This window comes from Myodes glareolus, chromosome 11 (genome assembly GCF_982192425.1).
Source record: "Myodes glareolus chromosome 11, mMyoGla1.1, whole genome shotgun sequence".
In the NCBI taxonomy this organism is placed as follows: domain Eukaryota; kingdom Metazoa; phylum Chordata; class Mammalia; order Rodentia; family Cricetidae; genus Myodes; species Myodes glareolus.
This window is the reverse complement of record NC_142036.1, coordinates 41,897,875-41,918,282: the sequence shown is the minus strand read 5'-3', so window position 1 is coordinate 41,918,282 and position 20,408 is coordinate 41,897,875. Positions and strand designations below refer to the sequence as shown.

The 20,408-nt window shown below is 44.8% G+C and overlaps 1 pseudogene across 1 annotated transcript; it reads left to right on the top strand.

Annotated features, from left to right (window-relative positions):
- The first annotated feature begins 9,481 nt into the window (after window positions 1-9,481).
- Window positions 9,482-14,865, top strand: LOC148120481 (acyl-coenzyme A thioesterase 5-like; annotated as a pseudogene). Its single transcript, XR_015739217.1, has 3 exons — window positions 9,482-10,890; window positions 12,064-12,266; window positions 14,141-14,865. The product of XR_015739217.1 is annotated as an acyl-coenzyme A thioesterase 5-like (transcript).
- The last annotated feature ends 5,543 nt before the right edge of the window (window positions 14,866-20,408 follow it).

The window sequence follows — 20,408 nt, the reverse complement described above, 5'->3', positions numbered from 1 at the left end:
AAACAACACAAACCCCATTCATGATGTGGCTCTCATTGTAACTCTTGAGGAAGTGGTGGTGGGGATGGGGTGGGCATGGTACCTGTTGTGCATGTGGGGAAAATCTGCCTTTACCGTGATAGGTATCCACAGTGCCTCAAGACAGGCAATGCCCTCTTCAGACCTCTTGCTTATTCAAAAACTTTTATGATGAGCACAAAATAGTTGACAGCATGGGCATTTCCTACAACTCACAATCCTGGGCTATGGACTAATGTCCCCACAGATATCTTAAACAATTAGAAAAACAAAAAGGGGAGAATTCCCTACTCCTACAAATCTGTAAACAAGGCCTTATATATGATAAAATATGACCACACTGCCACAAAATGGGACTGGTTGCTGGAAGACAGGGTAGTAAAACTTAAGATGCTAAGACAAAGATGTCATGATAAAAAAACATGGTTGCTGAGTGTAGTGGTGCCCGCCTTTAATCCCAGCACTAAGGAGGCAAAGGCAGGCAGATCTCTGCATTTGAGTCCAGCCTGGTCTACAGAGTGAGTTCCAGGACAGTCAGGACTACACAGAGAAACCCTATCATGCAAAAAATAAACAAACAAACAAACAACAAAAAACCCAACAACAACAGCAAAAAAAAAAGTTCAACCCAATGTCTGTGCAAATGTAGAGCAAGAGTATGCTTGTGTCTTCCCTAAAGGTGTGGAATAGCTGCCAGGCCAGGGTGAGTGGGAAGGAGGCAAGAGCCCAAGTTCCACCTCTGCAGGATCAGACTGTCCCTTCATTTAGAAGAATGAGGACAGTAATCTCTCTGTGGGAGTGGAGGCTGTGCACCTTGGCACAGGAGCTGGAGGCTGTGCAGAGTTTGAAGGGGGCGTGCCCAGGTGGGGAGCCCAGTGGGAAACATACTGGCCTTGGCTCCAGCTCTGAAGTTTCAGAAGGGTAGCATTTGTGTTGACCAATATCCCCGGAGTCCTCATGAGCCATCTGAATGTTTGCAGCAGGCTGTAGCCCTACCTTAAATAAAATTGACGATGTCGCATGGATTACTGATGTTAGAGTGGGAGTAGACCAGGATGACACAGGAAAGGAACAACAGCACAGCTCCGACTGACAGGAGCAGGCCACCCTTTCATGGGAACAGTAACCACAGCACCCTCATGGCAGGCATGGAGACTGTGAGGCACGGTACTAGGGGCTTGAGGTTTTGTAGGTTTGTAGGGTTTGGAAAGATGAAGGGTGTTATATTTCAGAACAGAGTAAAGAAACAAAAGGCAGGAAGGAGACCAAAGTCTGACCTCAACAGATGAGACTGTTGCAAGGGTAGCCGCTCTCCTCAGACTGGAAGTTGTTCAGAGGCAAGGGACCTGGTGGGAAAGGGGCTTGGGTACAAGGAAGGTGATACAGATGCCAAGGGTATGTGCATGTAAAGACATTCTTGGGAAATTTATAATCTCCTCTTGCTGGGATTGTTTGCCCAGATAAAGCAGTCTATTTTGGAAAACTGCCCCAGCAGTCTGGCTTGTGATATAGATATGGTTGGTCAACAGGAGTTGGGCAAAGAAAGCAAGACAGGCCTCGGGGGTATTCTTGATTTCTGCAGTCAGAACATTCTGTTATTACAGAACTTGGAAAAAAAGGGAGTAGAAACATTATCTCTTTCTTACCTGCTTCAAGTTGAAGAGAGTCATTGTCAGGAGGGTATAGACCAGGGACCCCCGGTCATTTCATGGAGATGGGGAGCCCCGTTCTTCTGGCTCATCCAGTTCAAGGACCCATGGGGCTGGTATTTTTCAGTCAGAAAAAGTTAAGTAAGAGTTTATGAATTTGTATTTTTTTAATTTTATTGTTTCGAGACAGGGTTTCTTTGTGTAGCCTTGGCTGCTCTGGAAATAGCTCTGTAGACCAGGCTGGCCTCAAACTCAAACTGCTTGCCTCTGCCTCCCAAGTGCTGGGATTAAAGGCCTGCACCACCACTACCTTGCCGAGAATTTGCATTCTTTGCTATAACAGAATAGAGAAAAGTTTTCAAATTGAGTGCTGTGGGATAATCCTTCTGTGCATTGTGAATATGTGTCACTCTCATTGGTTGATAATAAAAGCTGATTTGGTCTATAGCCAATCAGAATAAGGCTGGGTGGGAAAGCCAAATAGAGAAACAGGGAGAAGGAAGGGCAGAGTCAGAAGAGACACAAGCCAGTCGCTGGAGAAGCAAGAGGCCAGCAGACCAGTAAAGTCATAACCACGAGGCAATACCTAGATTAACAGGAATTGGTTAATTTAAATGTAAGAGCTAGTTAGTAATAAGCCTGAATTATAGGTCAAACATTCTGTAATTAATATTAAGCTTCTGAGTGATTATTTAGAAGTGGCTGTAGGACAAGACGTGACAAAGAAACCTCCATTTACAATGGAGGGTCAGAAAATAAGGGCCAATGTTATCATAATGATGGGTCCAATAAGGGGTGTCAATCAGGATCTGTAGGTGCCCCACAAACCTCTCCAGCCCAAAGGGGATATTCTAGCTCAAGATTTTATTCCCTCTTGTAGCTGTCTGGTGTTATCCCATGACACTGGAGAGCTTTGTGTAAAGGCAGCACCCTTCCCAATCAACATGTTCCTCCCTTTTGTGCTGCTTTACTGGTTTGCAACATCATGGCTCCCAAGGAATCTCACTTCATTTGGAATTTTTCAATACTGTCTTCGATGAGAGCAAGGTCACATTCATTGGGTAAGTCGATTGTGGTTTATTTATTGGAATTGGATGAACATTCTTTCCAGTCCTATGGTTCCTGCCATTGTCATGCCAATCAAAGTGGGAATATGGGAATAACATAAGCTCAAGTGGGAGAAGGCTGGACTTATTTCATTCCTAGGGATGACTCTGAGACCAGGGACTAGGTGTACTACCTGTGGGAGTAGGGTGGACTTATTTCGTTCCCAGGGATGACTCTGAGACCAGGGACTAGGTGGACGACCTGACACAGTCGTTGGTTGGTGGGATACAAGAGGAGATGTCAGTGGGGCATGTGGAATGGTCCAGATGTACTAGCCAAAATAAAAATGGTACAAACAAAACGCAAATTGAAATGACTGATAAAGGTACAAGTCAAAACTGTCCTGCTGTGTCTGAAATAACCACGACGTTCCGTCGAAGCAGATGCTCCATCTCTTCTGTCCTTCATCTAAGATGGACGTAAATATTGTCTGTTTGAACTTTGCCTTTAAAAGCTGCTGTTCTCTTGAGCTTTGCCACCAAGAGTCTTTTTGAGTCGCTAGCCCGCTCTTGATTGCCAGGCACAAAGTTCTTAATTGCTTAGTGTTTTAGCACTGTTATGAAGGTATATCCTAAAATGCAAAAGGCTCGTGATCAGACTATTTCTCTGGTTATTATTGGGAAAATTATCTTCTAGATGCTTCAAGAATATCTGTGTGTGTGTGTGTGTGTGTGTGTATGTGTGTGTGTGTGTGTGTGTGTGTGTGGTGTGTGCTTAAAACACCCTGAGAGGCTCAGGGCTACAATGGAATCCCCAACGTCCAGTGTAGAATACTCAATGTAGTTGCCTGTTGGCTAATAAAGACTTTCTATTGTAGTGGTTCTCAAACTTCCTAATTCTGTGACCCTTAATACAGTTCTTCATGTGACCCCCAGATATAAAATTATTTTTATTGCTACTTCATAACTATGACTTTGCTACTGTGATGAATCATAGTGTAAATAGCCAATATGCTGGCTGTTTCTTATGCAACTTCTGTGAAATGGTAGTTCAGCCTCCTCTACAGGGGTCACAACCCACAAGGTGAGAACTGTTTCTGGGTCCTAAGGGCTCCGGAGCGGGTGAGAAGGCGCGACATCAAGGGCATAAAGTACAGGAGTCAGGTGAAAGACAAGCAGCAGACTTGTTTATTTAGTAATGGGGAACACTTACATAACCTCCTCCCAGCACCCAAGCTGTGTTCTGATCCGTTGACATCACATGATCACCTTTCATTGGCTGGCACGATCAGGACCTCTGACAGCACCTGTTGTTAGGCCCTCCGGCAGACTCCAGGTTGGCTCATTTCTCAGCCTTGTAGGTCTTATCTTCTGATATATCTACCTTTTTAATTTATTACATGGGTGCTCAGTGGGAGCCAGAGTACTTTGCTCAGGCCTTATTGATTCTGCCTCAGGAGGCTCAGCAGCTGCACTGTGCCTGTCACAGATTGGCTGCCTAACAAGCTCATCCCCATCAGTGACTACCACCCCTTGAGAAGCATTCATTCCTGGAGAGCGGCCAGGGTTGGGGGACTAGGCAGTAGCCTTTTGAACTTCAGATAACCAGGCACATATAACCTGCAGAGGACTGTGGGAGGGAGAGTCATTACCACCCGAGGAGCCACCTCAGTTGCTGCCTGCTGCTGTTGAATACACTGCAGGAGACATTTTAAAAGAATAAGGATTAACGATACCACTCTGCCAGTTGAGGCATATGTGAGCATCCAGAAGGATCAATGTCCTTTTTATAATTGTTTTTATTGAGCTGTATAATTTCTCTGTTCCCCTTCCTTCCTCTCCCCTCTCCTTCTACCCACTCCCATGGTCCCCATGTTCGCAATTTACTCAGGAGATCTTGCCTTTTTTATTTTCCATGTAGACTAAATCCATGTATGTCTCTCTTAGGGTCCTCTTTGCTGTCTAGGCTCTCTGGGATTGTGCTTTGTAGGCTGGTTTTTCTTTGCTTTGTTTCTCAAAGCCACTTACGAGTGAGTACATATTATGTTTGTCTTTCTGAGTCTGGGTTACCTCACTCAATATCATATTTTCTAGATCCATTCATTTGCCGGCAAATTTCAAGATGTCATTATTTTTTTTCCACTGTGTAGTACTCCATTGTACAAATGTACCACATTTTCCTTATCCATTCTTCGGTTGAGGGACATTTAGGTTGTTTCCAGGTTCTGGCTATGACAAACAACGCTTGCTGCTATGAACATAGCTGAGCTCATGTCCTTGTGGTATGACTGAGCATCCTTTGGATATATACCCAAAAGTGGTATTGCTGGGTCTTGAGGTAGGTTGTCAAATAGCCTTTTGATATTATGCCAAACTTTCTCAAAAAAATGAAGAGTCTAAGGCCATAGCCTCTCCCTTTATCTGATCTAATTGGAAAAAAAAATCCTGTATGTTAGCTGTAATAAATAATAAAGAAACTTAGCTGACCATGGCCCTTAATATATTTAGCCAGCTCCTGAGATGCTGAACTAACATTCCTCATCTCAAAAGGCATCATACAAAATGAGGGGAAGTAAGGACCACAACTGAGTCTCATCAAGGTAATTAAAGTGCAAATCTCTTCCTCTAATAAGAAATCAATTTGTTTGGGAGGTAATTAGAGCAAGACAGGGGAGTATGTACATCAACTCTCCTGGGTTATTCCTTTCTTGGTGGCTGCAGGTTGATTCATGGCCAGGCAGACAGCTCTTACTGGGACCCATATTGGCATCTTGGCAGTCTGAGGAGAAACATAAACATACCTTCACCCACAGGTTAGCAGGCAAAGCAGGCTATGATCTGCAATCCTTTGCCTAATGAAATCCCTTATTGCATACGGGGCATTGGGTCCTAGGTTTTGCCTCAGACGACCTGGTTTGCCGCACCCCCCAGCAAGATCTATCAACTTGGGGGCCCTTGGGTGTGTCATCGGCAGGCTGCTTGTCCTCAAAGAGGGCATCCAGGGAAGTAGTGAGGACAGCAATGGGACTATTACTGAGGTCAAGATCTCTTGTGGCTCTTCCCAGTTGTGAGTGTCCTCATTGCGGGTGGGGGGGGGGCATTAAGCCCTTCTCAAACCAATTGTTTGATTAACATTTCCCTAGTGGGGTCTGGTTCTACTCTACTCCATTGCCTTATTGACACATGAGAGAAAAATCAGTAAAAAATTTCCCCTGGTTGTACAGACTAACGACTGCAGCATCTTCTTCCCACATATTTACAGCTTGAGACTGCACTCCTACAAGACCAGCTAGCCTCTCCCCTGTACTGTACCTAATAACCTCACAGAGGTTCTGACTTCCTGGCAGTGGTAGCATTAGAAAACTCCGCCTGACCACAATGTCACTGCATGTGTGTCTATATGTCTGTTTTTTCTTCATTCCCTCACATCCCCTAACCAGGGATCCAGAACACAAGCCTAATGGGAGAAGGTCCTCAGTGACCTGAAATTAAACCAAATATCAACGTGCATGAGTCCCGCACAGTTACACAAAGCTGGTCTGGTTGCCTTCCAGCCAGGAGTGAGGCTTTTAGTGAGAAAGGGAAAGGGGACTTCAATCACTGCCTAGAACCTGTAATTGATATTCCTGATCCCTTACAACCCATCACTCAGGGCATCCAAGAGGCAGATGCAGGAACTGAATCTTTAAACCACGCCTTATTCAGAGAGCCAGCAACCTGAGAGGTTGGTGAACAGGCATCCTAAGCTGTCTTCTCATCTGCAGCCATCAGATGATACAGGGATGGGGAACCAAGGCAGTCGATCTCAAAGGCTCAGTCTTGTCCTCTGGACAGGGCATTGCCTTGTCTCTGTTTCCCTCACTGCCTTTGCTCTGTGCAACAGGGCAAGGGATCACATACACCAAAGTCACTGAGTCCTGAAGTCCCCAGGTCAGTGTGTGGGTGATGAGATTTAAGGTTAACTCAGAGGCAATGAGCAAACAGAATTCTGTCCATGATGGGCTGGACTGCGGGTGTGCAGCTCCCCCAACAGAACGAAGGTCAAATGTCTCTGTAACAGAGGATATGAAGTGTCTAGCAAAGTGCCTTGCAAACCAACACCTGAAAATTGAGTCTTTGTTTACAGGTATAAAAGACTATTAGGAAAGTCAACACGTGAATCTGAAAAAACTCAGCCAGCAATCAGAGCCACAGACTCAAGAGTAATCACATATCAAAAAAAAATTATAAAATGAAAGTGAACAGCCAATAACCAATGACAATTTAGGGAAAAATATCAAATGGTAATATTTGATATTGAAAATGCTGTAATCAATTTGGAAAAAAGTAAGCCATGTATAGTGGTGTATGCCTTTAACCCCAGCACTTGGGAGGCAGGCGAATCTCTGCAAGATTAAGACCAAACTGGTCCGCATTGTGAGTTCCAATATAACCAGAGCTATATAGTGAAAACTGGTCTCAAAAATATAAAAGGATTAAGATAATTTTAGAATTTTTGAAATATTAAAATGTAGGAGATAATGAAAAGAGTTAAGGTTTAGAAAACTCCAAAGTACATTTGTTATGCCCAGTCCATGAGGACACCAAAAGATCACCAGGGAGACCGACTCACTGAAATGCAAAAGCAAGGTTTATTGTGTGCACAATACAAGTCAGCAAGGACCTCATCAAAGCAACTGGCACAGCAGCAGCAAGAAGAGTACCCCACCCTTCTACAGGGCATTATTCAAAGGCAAAACCCAGAAAAGTGACCTTAGCAGGGTGTGGGGTGACGGGTTCAAGCCTGATTGGTTTGTGTCTAGGGACCTTTCAAAAATCTTATTTTCAAACCTTGCCTGTTGCTTGTCAAGTTTTTTTTTTACTGGCTGACCTTCGTGTGGTGACATTCTGTAATTATCTGTACTTTCCAGATGGCCCCCTGTTACTATTGCCCCTAGCCATTTCTGAGGACTGGCACGTTTTTTATGGGAAATAGCTTACACCAGACACAAGATGGAGGCAGAGGGCAAAATGGAGGAACTTTGGTTCTTCACACTGCTGTGCACTATTAGATTAAGATGTGTTATATTCATTTATGCCGTAGAACGTTTGTTTGGTCGCACAAAGATGTGCTGCATTCTTTTGTGTTGCATTTGTTTAACTCTGTAAGGCTGTGTTCCTTCCCTCGGCCTCAAACACTTGGTCTAATAAAGAGTTGAAAGGCCAATAAGCAGGAGAGAGAAATAGGTGGGGTATCAGGCAGAGAGAATAAATAGGAAGAGAAATCTAGGCTATAGAAGGACAAGAAAGGGGAGCAGCAACAGCAGGAGAAGGAGAGGAGGGCACAGGGGCCAGCCCCCCCATCCACACAATCAGTCGTGGAGTAAGAAGGAAAGACGGATATATAGAATAAAGAAAGGTAAAAAGCCCAGAGGCAAAACATAGTTAAAGTTAATTTAAGTTAGAAAAGCTGGCTAGAAACAAGCCAAGATAAGGCCAGGCACTCATAAGTAAGAGTAAGTCTCTGTGTATTTATATGGGTGTCGCGTTCTCCCCCCCCCCAAAAAAAAACCAACTACAGTACATTCTGTTCCATTAGAGGACAAAGGTAGTTTCAGGTAGACAAAAGTACTGTTGTGGGGTATTCACCAAAGAAGTTTTAAGCCAATAGAAAGTTTTTATAGCTGGCCAGCATCTACACTGGTTTTGTTCAGAATCCCAGTGTAGCTGGGAGACTTTCTCAGGGTGAGCGATTAAGCACAGAAACCATGCCCTGGGTTGACCAAGAACAGTTAGTGGAACTACAGAGGCTAAAAAACAAAGTTAGTACATTTAGACTTTCCTGGGACTATGGACTTTGAAGGATTAGATGTTTCTTTTCATTTCGCAGGTGGTGGTGTTTCTCTGCTGAGTTTTATGTCCTGAATGGCACTTCCATCAGAGAGTCTGTTGTGCTGGGGGCCTATAAACATCTGTCGCTGGGTAGGGGTGCTCTTCCAATAGGAGCCACAGTAAGGGTCACTCAGTACCAAGTGCATAGGGCAAAAGCACTCAGGAAATACAGTCAAACAGGTCTCTGAGTTTGAGGTAAACATAATCTACATAGAAAGTTCCAGGACAGACAGGTGTAGGACCCAGTCATGATGAGCTCAAGAGACCACAAACTGAGACCACCCAGGCACCACCCAGAACAGACCACCCACAGGAAATTCCTAATGTTCCAACTATTGCAGATAGGACCACTTGATGTCCTTTGGCCAAGCACACACTCATTGCTTTTCCCCAGGATATCCCTAGAGAAACATCAGCCAATTGGGCTTCCTGAACCTTAGAAATCCCTCACCCCAACCTCTGCTATTATAAAAACTTCATCCCAACCGAGCTCAGGGCTCTCCGATCATGCCAATGCATTGGGCCCACAGAGAGTCCAAGTTCAGACTTGAATAAGAATAAAGGCTCTTTACTTTTACATACAGGACTCAATCTCCTAGTTGGTTTTTTGGGGGACTCCTTGATCTGGGCATAACACCAGGGCTACAAAGTGAGACCCAATCTTTAAAAGAAAAAATCAGAATGAGAGGAAACAGTCATAATACAGGCGACCTAACAAAGCACCTGAATATTTTTTTGCACTCAGAGGCATGTGGTCTGTTTGAAAAAAGTCCGGGTCATGGTGTTACACATCTGTGAAGAAAAAAAAATGCAAGGAGAACAAAAAGAAGCAGATGGTTCTAAGAACAAGGAAGTTACAATTTATTGAGGACATTCTCACACATACACACCAAAATGTGTCTTGAGCAACAAGAAGACAGGTGGGCCATGATTATAATAATGTCCAGTGAGTTTCCAAATTTCAAGCAAATCCTTGCACAAGGAGGTAGTTTTGGGAAAGTTCTGTAATTTGTAACTGGTCTCAAGCAATCCGGTTCCCATGTGAGCACTGTCCTCTCTTGACTCTGCGTGTCACCTCTGTTTCTCACAGCACTCCTATTAAACTGGATTTTAATTAATTAATGCTTGGGTTTCTTCTTTTTTTTTTTTTCTTTTCCGAGATACGGTATCATTATATAGCTCTGGCTGTCCTGGTACTCACAATGTAGATCAGCTTGGACTCCAATTCAGATCCACCTGCCTTTGCCTCTCAGTGCTGAGATCAATGGCAGGCACCACTAAGCCCAGCCTTTTTTAATTTTCTGTTAAAAACTGGATCTATGTAGCCATGGCTGACTGGAAATTCACAGAGATATGCCTACCATTGTCTCAGGAGGGATAGGATTATAGCCACACCACATGGCTCCTACTTCAACACACACCCCAAACAAAGGTAACACAAGACCAAGGATGGTCCCTCCCATTAGGAGGACTTCTCAAGACTCTCAAACTGTACTCCTTTCTTAATTTTTCCTTTCATTCTTTCTCTCTCTCTTTTTCTTTTTCCTTCCTCCTCCTCTTAAAATAGTTAAGTGGTCTTCAGTATTCTTTTTCTTTTTAACTTATTGTACACACATGATTTTAGTGTTACCACCAATCAATCACCCAATTTTCACAACAGCAGGTAGAACTGTATAGAGGCCAAATCCTCCAGACTGGCTCAGCCTCATAAGTGCTCTGACTTCAGCCACCCCAACCCACAGTGTCCTTGTCTTGTCTGAGGCTTGAGACCAACCAGAGCAGCTCCACAGCAGGCCAGGCTACTCTCCAGACTCTCCAAGGTTTCCAGCTCCAGCTCCAAGCTCCCCCCATGGTGGCGACGCTGAGCCTGGAGCCCGCGGGCCGCAGCTGCTGGGACGAACCACTGAGCATCGCCGTGCCCGGCTTGGACCCCGAACAGCCCATCACGCTGCGCGCCGCCCTGCGCGACGAGAAAGGCGTTCTCTTCCGCGCCCACGCGCGCTACCGCGCCGACCCCCACGGCGAGCTGGACTTGGTGCTCGCGCCCGCGCTGGGCGGCAGCTTCGCCAGGCTCGAGCCCATGGGGCTGCTCTGGGCCATGGAGCCCGATCGGCCGCTCTGGCGCCTGCTCAAGCGCGACGTGCAGACGCCCTTCGTGGTGGAGCTGGAGGTGCTGGACGTCCACGAGCCCGACGGCGGGCGGCCGCTGGCGCGGGCGGTGCACGAGCGTCACTTCATGGCTCCCGGGGTGCGGCGCGTGCCCGTGCGCGAGGGCCGTGTGCGCGCCACGCTCTTCCTGCCTCCAGGTGAGCAGACCTCCCTCCAGGAGCCAGGTGCAGGGTCTGGCCCTTTCTTCCCTGTGTACCATTTGTCTCTGGGCTTTCTCCTTTTCTTACTTCTGTGTATCTTACTTTTACTCTTACTCTGTGGGTGGCCATATGGCTGTCCCTCAAAGTCCTCCTCTCCTAGTTCTTGCTCCTTGCTCCTCTTCCCAGATTTCTCCTCCTATTTACTCTCTCTGCCTGCCAACCCTGCCTAGCCTTTCTCCTGCCTCCCTATTGAACTTTCAGCTCTTCATTAGAGCATCAGGTGTTCACAGGGTTAGATAAATGTAACATAAAAGAATGCAACATATCTTTGCACAATTAAAACAAATGTTCACAGCATACAAATGTAACATATCTTAAAATAATATTCCACAACAATCTCTAGTGCAGCATGTTTTGATGGCCCCAATATTGCTGCAGAAGATGGAAGGAATGTAAACAGCTATGGAAAACAGCCTTAAAATAGAATATCTACATAGTTATGCAGTAACACGGAAATCCATCAGCACTAAAGGGTCTTTGATACGAGATTAGCATGATGACTTTCCTTGACTTCCTCATGGGCATCTGTGTTTCCTTCCAATTCTAATAACCTGGTGTGGCAGTTTGAATGTAACTCCAGTTATAGGCATCCTTGGGTACCAGGCACTCAAGTACTATATATGAAAGCATGCAAGCAAAACATTATTTCACATAAAATAAGAAACCATTTAAAATATTTTTTAAATATTACAAGCCTTGGGACAGAACCTACAGACATTACATAAGATATACAAATCCTTTGAAGATTTTTTACAGGTATACCAATGGTGGGCTTTCATTTCATAATAGCTTAAAGATCAAATGATCATATTTTTATTACAAGCATCAAAAAGAGATTTGGGGTGACTTAAGTAAGAGAACATATTAGAAGGTCATAGATGTGAGAAAGCAATCCACAAGGAGATTGGAAAATAGTAAACTACCTCTCCGTCTCCTGTCACTCAGGAGCTATGGGCACCTCTGTTGTAATATCCAATGAGATCTTCTCTCAGAGAAAAAGAGGAGGTTTGGATTCCTATAACTTCTCTTCCTTGCTCCCATTTACATGAAAAAAAACGAATTCTTAAATTCTTTTGAGGACTACTGCCTTTGTTTCTTGCTTTTCCTAAGGAAATGGACCTTTTCCTGGGATCATAGACCTTTTCGGAGTTGGAGGTGGCCTTCTGGAGTATCGGGCTAGTCTGCTGGCTGGGAAGGGCTTTGCTGTCCTGGCTCTGGCTTATTATAACTACGATGACCTCCCCAAGGGCATGCACACTATCCACCTGGAGTACTTTGAGGAAGCTGTGAACTACCTGCTTAGGCACCCTCAGGTTGGTTGTTATTTTTGTCTTTTGGTTTAGAAACTGTGTTCCTAAAACATCCACCCATCTAGATAAGATTTTCAACTCAGTTCCTGAGGCGTTGTGAGACAATCAGATCTTCATTTTCAAAGTAGAAATCGAAGTAAATTTGTGAACTGGGTGATAGTTCAGGGCATTGATCTGTCAGGCAGTCTGATGACAAAATACCTCAGATAGAAGTGAGGTGTTGTGGTGTGCTAGAAAGGGAGCCTCCTGGGACACGGGCACATTCAACATATAGTGGAAGATACCAGGTTGAACGAGTGACTCAGCCAATAAGATCACTTGCTGATCTTCCAGAGGACCAAAGTATTGCTGCCAGCGTCCAGGTCAAGTTGCTCATAATTGCCTGTAACTCAGCTCCAGGAAGTAGGAATCAATCTTCTGGCTTCTGAGAGTATCTGTAAACACACAGACATAGCCAGGGAAAAACACACACACACACAATCTAAAACAATCTGGCTTGACTCAGGCATACCATAGAAGAGCTGGGTCCTTTGGGTCCCTTTAGCGGCGTTATTGCTATGCATGAGTGTGTCTCCACCCCTTGGTTTTGTTCTGAACGCTAAATGACTCATAAGTCCCTGCAACAGGACCTACCATTAACTGATAAATGTCATTCATTCAGGAAACAATAGAGCAGTTAAAGGGGTCTATAAGGGAGGAAGACCAGGGCCAAGGCAAAGATGGCTGTGGAAGAAAGAAAATCATTCAGTGTGGACAAGGATATAAGAAGCCATGCCTGAAGAACAGCAGAAGCGAGAGGTGGTGGGAAGAGCCTCACTGTGCAAGGTGCAAAAGCCTGCCTGCCTATTAGAGTCAGCAGAACTACTGTCTGGAAACTTACAGTATTGTAAACATTACAATGAAAGCCTCCTCACTGGTCTCACATAGACCCATCACCTGGCCCTACAATCATTAAATTGTGTAACTTCAGTAACACAGTCCCCACCTCAAAAGCCTATCAGTGGTTTTGAATAAACTGTTTTATTCCTCAAACACCCTCTTTTAAAAAACAGTTCTTAATTTGAAAAAGAATTTTGTTTGAAGCGTCTTCCCTTCCCCAGTACCTATACATGCATCTTGAACTCTTACTCATAACCAGAATCTTAACTCAGTTTATTGTAATGCTTGCTGGATAATCATAAACACATGTGAATGTAGTTCCCGCCACTGTAAATACATCACAGATGAAAAGAAAATGTTTTCCTTACAGGTTCACATGCTTCCTTTGACACATTCATACTTAGGAATGTACCTATTACTCTTCATTTCAAGCTTCATGTAGACCACGGTGTTGAGAAATACTCATTTACACTGTGAAGATGTGTTAATGTGACTGGTTTAATAAAAAGTGGAATGGCCAATAGCTAGACAGGAAGAGGGTAGGTGGGACTTCTGGGACAGAGATGTCAAGGGGAAGAGGAAAGGCAGAGCTGCCAGTCAGACACAGAGGAAGAGATGGGCAGCACAGAAGACAGGTAACCAAGCCATGTAAAACAATGTAGATAAAAAGATATGGTTTCATGTATTTTATAAGAACTAGTTAGGAAGGAACAAGTTTAAGCTAAGGCTCAGCATTTGTAATGAATGAGAAATCTCTGTGTGGTTATTTGGGAGCTGGCAGGTGGGACAGAGAAAGACTAGTTACACTGTGGGACTTAGCACTGAGCCTCCTATTACCACTAAGGATTTGAAGAGACCTAATCAACCACCTTTCAAAACCCAGATGGTGCAGAGTGAGAGTCAGGCTCAGGGCCAGCTTCCATGCATAGGTTGGTACCACTAACTGTCCTACCCTCTAGATGTACTCATTCCCTTTCTTTTCTCTGTCTCTTTCTTAGGTCAAGGGACCAGGAATTGGCCTTCTGGGGATTTCCAAAGGGGCTGACCTCTGCCTCTCCATGGCCTCTTTCCTGAAAGGCATCACAGCTGCTGTCATAATCAATGGCTCTATGGCCAATGTTGCTGGAACATTGTACTACAAGGATGAGACACTGCCCCCTTTGCACTTTAACATGAATCGAGTCAGGGAGACCGAAGATGGCCTTAAAGATATTTTGGAAGCCCTGAATTGCCCTTTAGAAGGCCCTGACCAGAAGAGCATCATCCCTGTGGAAAGGTCTGATACCACATTTCTGTTCCTTGTGGGTCAGGATGACCGCAACAGGAAGAGCGAGTTCTATGCCAATGAGATCTCCAAGCGCTTACAGGCCCATGGGAAGGAGAAGCCCCAGATCATCCTCTACCCAGAAGCGGGGCACTATATTGAGCCCCCTTACTTCCCTTGGTGCAAGGCTTCCTTGCATGCATATATTAACATGCCTGTCCTCTTTGGGGGGGGAGCCAAGGGCTCATGCCATGGCCCAGGTGGATGCGTGGCAGCAACTCCAGACTTTCTTCCACAAACACCTGGGTGCTGAAGTGAGGACGATCCCAGCAAAACTCTGATTTTCTGTGAGTAGTGACACTTCTGATGTTGATCCCTCCTTAGAATGGCTGCCACTGTTAGGATGTGTATGTATTTTTGTCTCCTTTTAATAAAGTCTTGAGTTTCCCCACCCCCAAAGGTTTTATGGACTGTGTCCTCATTGGTTTGAGATCACACTGGTTCCTTCCTACCTTCTTATGGCAATGAAGATTGAGCCCAGTGCGTGTGCATGGTAGGCCAGCACTCTGCTGCTGGGCTATCCCACTCTCCCTCAGAGGGCAGCAGTTTTAAAGAAACTTGAGAGGTTGAGGAGCATATCTGCTGCCTGGCACGGCAGGTGACTGACAAATCCAGTTCTAGGAGAAGTGAGTAACATGGACTGGCCGTGCCTGCTATATAACGCGGTCCAGTAACTATGTGCTAGATGACCGTTTGTAAATAAACCTGTAACTGCTGCACAGGAAAGCACATGCAGTGGCCCCTTTTGTCTGTGACATCCACATGGCAGACTCTACCACCCATGGGTTGAATTATTTGAAACCTTTTCCGGCCTTTATTCCTTAAACTCTACGTAACAGTTTAGGAGCTATTTGTACAGCGCTTGTGTTACACTTGGGGACATAAGTATTCTGGATGTGATCATAACGATTTAAAGATTTTCAGATTACATGTCAATTCCACACCATTTTATATGAAGTACAGAAATCATAGCAGTTTGGGGTCCAGGTAGCCAATCCCCCGTGAATGTCAGCAAACGACTATCATATCAAAATCATTAAGATACCATGACTGAGCTCCCCTTCTTAGAATGTAAGTCGTAGCACTTTAGCTACAAACCATTAACTGGTTAAATCTAAAACTGATAAAATATTTAAAGCAAATACACATCTAACTTTCTGATATCTTTTCAAATGATTAAGGATCCTTCTAGCAAAGAAACTATATTTGGGTTTCTGTTAATATGATAGGCACACAGACTCAGTGTTTCAAAAGTTGAAAAAAATAGATTGGGACTGTAATTTTAAAAAATAATAGTCATAAAAATATGTAAAAATGAGACCACCTGTTATAAATAGTTCAATAAACTTACATTTCTTAAGCCCGTAACTGTATTTAAAATAAAGTACCTTAATTTATTATCGTTGTGTTCTGACTCTTTACTTTTATTTATTTATTTTATTTTGGCTTTTTGAGACAGGGTTTCTCTGTGTGACTGTCCCAGAACTCACTCTACAGACGAGGCTTGTCTCAAACTCATAGAGATCCGCCTGCCTCTACCTCCTGAGTGATGGAAATAAAGGATGGGCCACCACCGCCTGGCTCCTAATTTTATTTTTTAAAAAGGCAATCAAATCCTGATATTTTCCTTTTGACTCTCAAAACATTGACTGTTTATTATAGTTTGAACAGGAATATCCTCCATGGTTCCTGTGTTAAAGACTTGGTTGGCAGTGAATTTGCTTTGGGGAATGATCATATCTCTAGGACTCTGACTTAATCAACAGCTTGATCCTTTGTTGGATTACTGATGTGATGGCATTATGGGGAAGACAGGCCTCCCTGGAGAAGGATGTTATGCAGGCACTCCATTAAAAAAATGCAGCAGCCCCTTCCATCTCTTTCTGCTTCCTAACCATAAATGTTTTGCTCCTGCATATCCTCCCACCATGGTGCGCTCACTCACAGGCCAGGAACCCATGACGTCAGTGACGACACTAACCCTCTGAAATCAAGCCAAAATTAATGTACCCTCCTTTTAATTTGTTTCTCTAAGAAATTTGTCACTGAAATGCAAAGTGTCCCTTCTTTTCGTCACCAATGGTGTGCTTGTCACTGAATATTGGCCAGTCTGAAGGTTCACGTGCTCTTCGTTTTAAAGGTAAGGAAGTGCATCTTATGGAAGTTTCTAGCAGTCAGCGTGGAGGTACAGCTCAGCAGCCTCCAGTCTCCCCCCTCTGTGTGAAGCTACAGACCTTAAATCTGTCTTTCCTCATTGTATTTATTCACAAAGCCAGTTGTCCATCAATGTCTGCCACGTCTCACGCAACCCAACAGAATGTACATGTGTGTGAAGGTCATCCAAGTGCTGTGAATTCCCTAACGCCTATCCAGAAGCTCTCCAGGACAGTAGCCAAAGCCCTGGGGAGAGAGGGATGCTCTTTCACTCATGCTAACTTGTTATAAAATTTCTGGATTTGTGGCAGGTTGCAGGAGGAGGAGGACATTAAAAAGCATGGTGTGTATAACTTACCTAAAAGAGTGGGTCAGGAAACATACTTAAGACTTGACTGTTGCCTGGCATAATGATTCATAACAGTAATCCCAGCATTCAGGAGGTGGAGCCAAGAGGATCACTGGGGAGAGATACATAGATGACAACCAGTCCTTAACTTCATACAGTTTTTGTTAGAGGTGCGTGAGTGTGTGTACGCCTATATGCATGTGTGCGCCTATATTCAAGTGTGCGCCTATATGCATGTGTGCGCCTATATGCATGTGAGCGCCTATGTGCATGTGAGCGCCTATACGCATGTGTGTGCCTATATGCATGTGTGCGTGCATGTGTGTGTGTTCCCACTTTGCTCTGTTTTTCCTTTAACTCAGAAGCTCCAAAATAGGCAGAAAAAAAAAAGAAAGATAAAATGAAGGAAAGTTTGAGCCTTGGAGCAGCTATAATGAACACAATAGAAGCAAAGCTTTCAGTTTTCAGGAGTTGGAACAAAATTGTATTGCTCTATCCTGAATGCTCAGTAGCCTGGAATCAAGTCCGACATTGACACACCCGAGGGTGCACACAGGGTGCTTCAGTTGCCTCCATGCCAAAAATGCAGCCTTGTAGATTGAAAAGAAAAGACAGGGACAGCTGCATCCTTGCAACCCTTCACTCAGGGCATCCAAGCTGTCTTCCCCTCATCTGCAGCCATCAGATGATACAGGGATGTGGAACCAAGGCAGTCGGTCTCAAAGGCTCAGTCTTGTCCTCTGGACAGGGCATTGCCTTGTCTCTGTTTCCCTCACTACCTTTGCTCTGTGCAGCAGCGCAAGGGATCACATACACCAAACTCACTGAGCATAAACTGAGACTGCTTTTTCATTTCCCGGCTACCCAGACCCAAATAATCACACAAAACCTACATTAACTGTAACACTCTTTGGCTAATGACTCAAGAGTATTTCTAGCTAGCTCTTATTTCTTAAATTAATTTATTTCAATTAATCTGTGTATCGCCACGAGGCTGTGGCTTACCAATAAGGTTCTGGCATCTTTCTCCTTCAGCACCTACACCACGGCATCTGCCTGACTCTGCCTTCTTTCTCCCTGCATTCAGTTTAGTTTTCCCACCTACCTATATTCTGCCCTGTCATAGGCCAAAGTAGATTCTTTATTAATCAATTGTAAAAAATCATATGCACAGCATATAGAGGGGAATCCCACATCAACCGAGTCTTGCATTCCCCAGGTCAATGTATGGGGGATGAGATTTAAGACTAACTTAGAGGTATCTGTCCCGCGCTACTGTCTCACCAGCAAGAATGACGCAGGGCACGTAGGATCCTTCTGCAGAACAGCTTTTTAATGCATCTTGAGAGCGAGAGCATAAGCCAACATGGTGGAGACCCAGAGCGAGGCGAACCCAGCCCTTATATAGGAAACAGTCCCCGCCTCGGACATGTCACTCTCAGATTGGTCAGCTGCCCATCATCCCAGATGACGCCTCGGGAGAGGCAGGGACTACAGCGTTGGAAATTTACCAACACATGCGCGTTATCCTGTTCACCGGGTGGTGGAACCGGATGTCAGCGCCATCTTGGAATGGCGAATGTGGTTGCGGTCCTCTACATCTCCCCCTTTTTTTTTTTACTTCATTGCAGAAAGGCAATTTCCTCAGAAGGCAAAGATAGAGGTCACACTTCCCAAAGTGGAAACATTATAATGGGCTTGCACGGAATCTGCCCCTAGGTTCATGACACCTGGAACTTATCCGGCCTGCCCTCTGCCATTTTTCTGGGAAAGGGAATATACGGCAGGAAACCCTTATGCAGGGCGACATATCTCTCAGAGAGGGCCATTCTCTGTGTGATGCTCTTTAGCTCGACAACCTTCAGGGCTAGCTAAGCCAAGCACTCTACCCTGTGCAATGGTCAGAGGTGTCCTAGGGGTGCAGGAGCTGGTTGGCATAAACCTTACTGCTTCAGCATAGATAACCACATCAGTAGAGGTTCCCTGTTCCAGGGCAGCCAGCGCTTGTGCAATAACCACACTTTGTCCCTACGGCTTTGGGATTTGAGTCAGCAGACCATCCAGAGGAGAAACACTGATCCACAGCATAGGGCTGTTCCAAACATTCCCACCCCCACCCAATCTTAAAGTAGGAGATGAAGGACACAACCCAGGACTGGAATCCTTCGGCTAAGCTTATAAATAGAAGGTAGGGGAGCCCCAGAGTCTTATTGGTTGTAAAATAAAAAAAAAACGAGGAAACACTGCCACTCTATGGCTGACTGGTGTCGGTTTCAGGAAGGCTGAGCGTATCCCCCATCGCTGCTCCTTCGTAACCTGCTCCTTCGTAACCATTGTCATCCATCCGCAAAATGGTAGGAGGAACAGAAGCCAAATCTTCAGGCGAGTCCACGTGTTGTGGGTCACCCCTCACCGTTCGGGTCAGTCTTTCTGGCACCCAGAATGGATTTTCCTGGTCCTGCGGGAACACACAAACAGCTCCCCTGGATCTCAACAGGATGGGATCCGGGCCTTTCCATTCATTAGAAAACACATCTTTCCATATAACCAAATCCTTGGGCCGCTGCGGATCCGAACTATGTCGTGTTGCAGCATTCTGGCCATTATCATCCAGATTTAAAAAATTTATAGTGAACAGATCCATGGCAATGGCTACTCTTGGTGTCGGGGGTAATTCCTTCAATATTCCCCCTTTTTGTTTAAGTAGATAAGATTTGAGTGTGCGATGTGCTCGCTCTACAATACCTTGCCCCTGGGGGTTATAAGGCAGGCCTGTAATGTGTGTGACTTGCATCTGTGCACAAAATTGTTTAAACTTTTGAGAAGTATAGGCAGGCCCATTATCCGTCTTTAAAGATGTGGGCTTGCCCCAAGCACTCCATGCCTCAAGACAATGTTGAATGACATAAGAGGTTTTTTCTCCTGTAAGTGGTGTGGCATGAATAACGCCAGAGCATGTGTCAATTGACACATGCACATACTGAAGTTTTCCAAAGGCAGTGATATGAGTCACATCCATCTGCCATATTTGCAAAGGCGCAATCCCTCTGGGGTTTACGCCAGTGTGTCTGACAGGGAGAAACTGGCAACAATTGTGACATTGGGTTACAATATCATGAGCCTCCTTTCTGGTAAGAGAAAAACGTTTACGCAGGGTTTCAGCTGTAACATGAAAATTATCATGAAAGGTTTTAGCGGTCTGTAACGGGGAGGCAAGAGCTACCGCAGCAAGCTGCGTAGCACGATCAGCCAGATCATTACCTAAACTCATGGGGCCCGGGAGCCCCGAATGTGCTCTTATGTGTGTGATAAAAAATGGAGCTCTCCTATTTAGTAAACAGTCCTGTATCCTCTGGAAAAGAGCTGCCACTGTACTAGTAGGTTTTATAATTCCAGCGGTCTCTAATAATTTAACAGCATTAACCACATAGGCAGAATC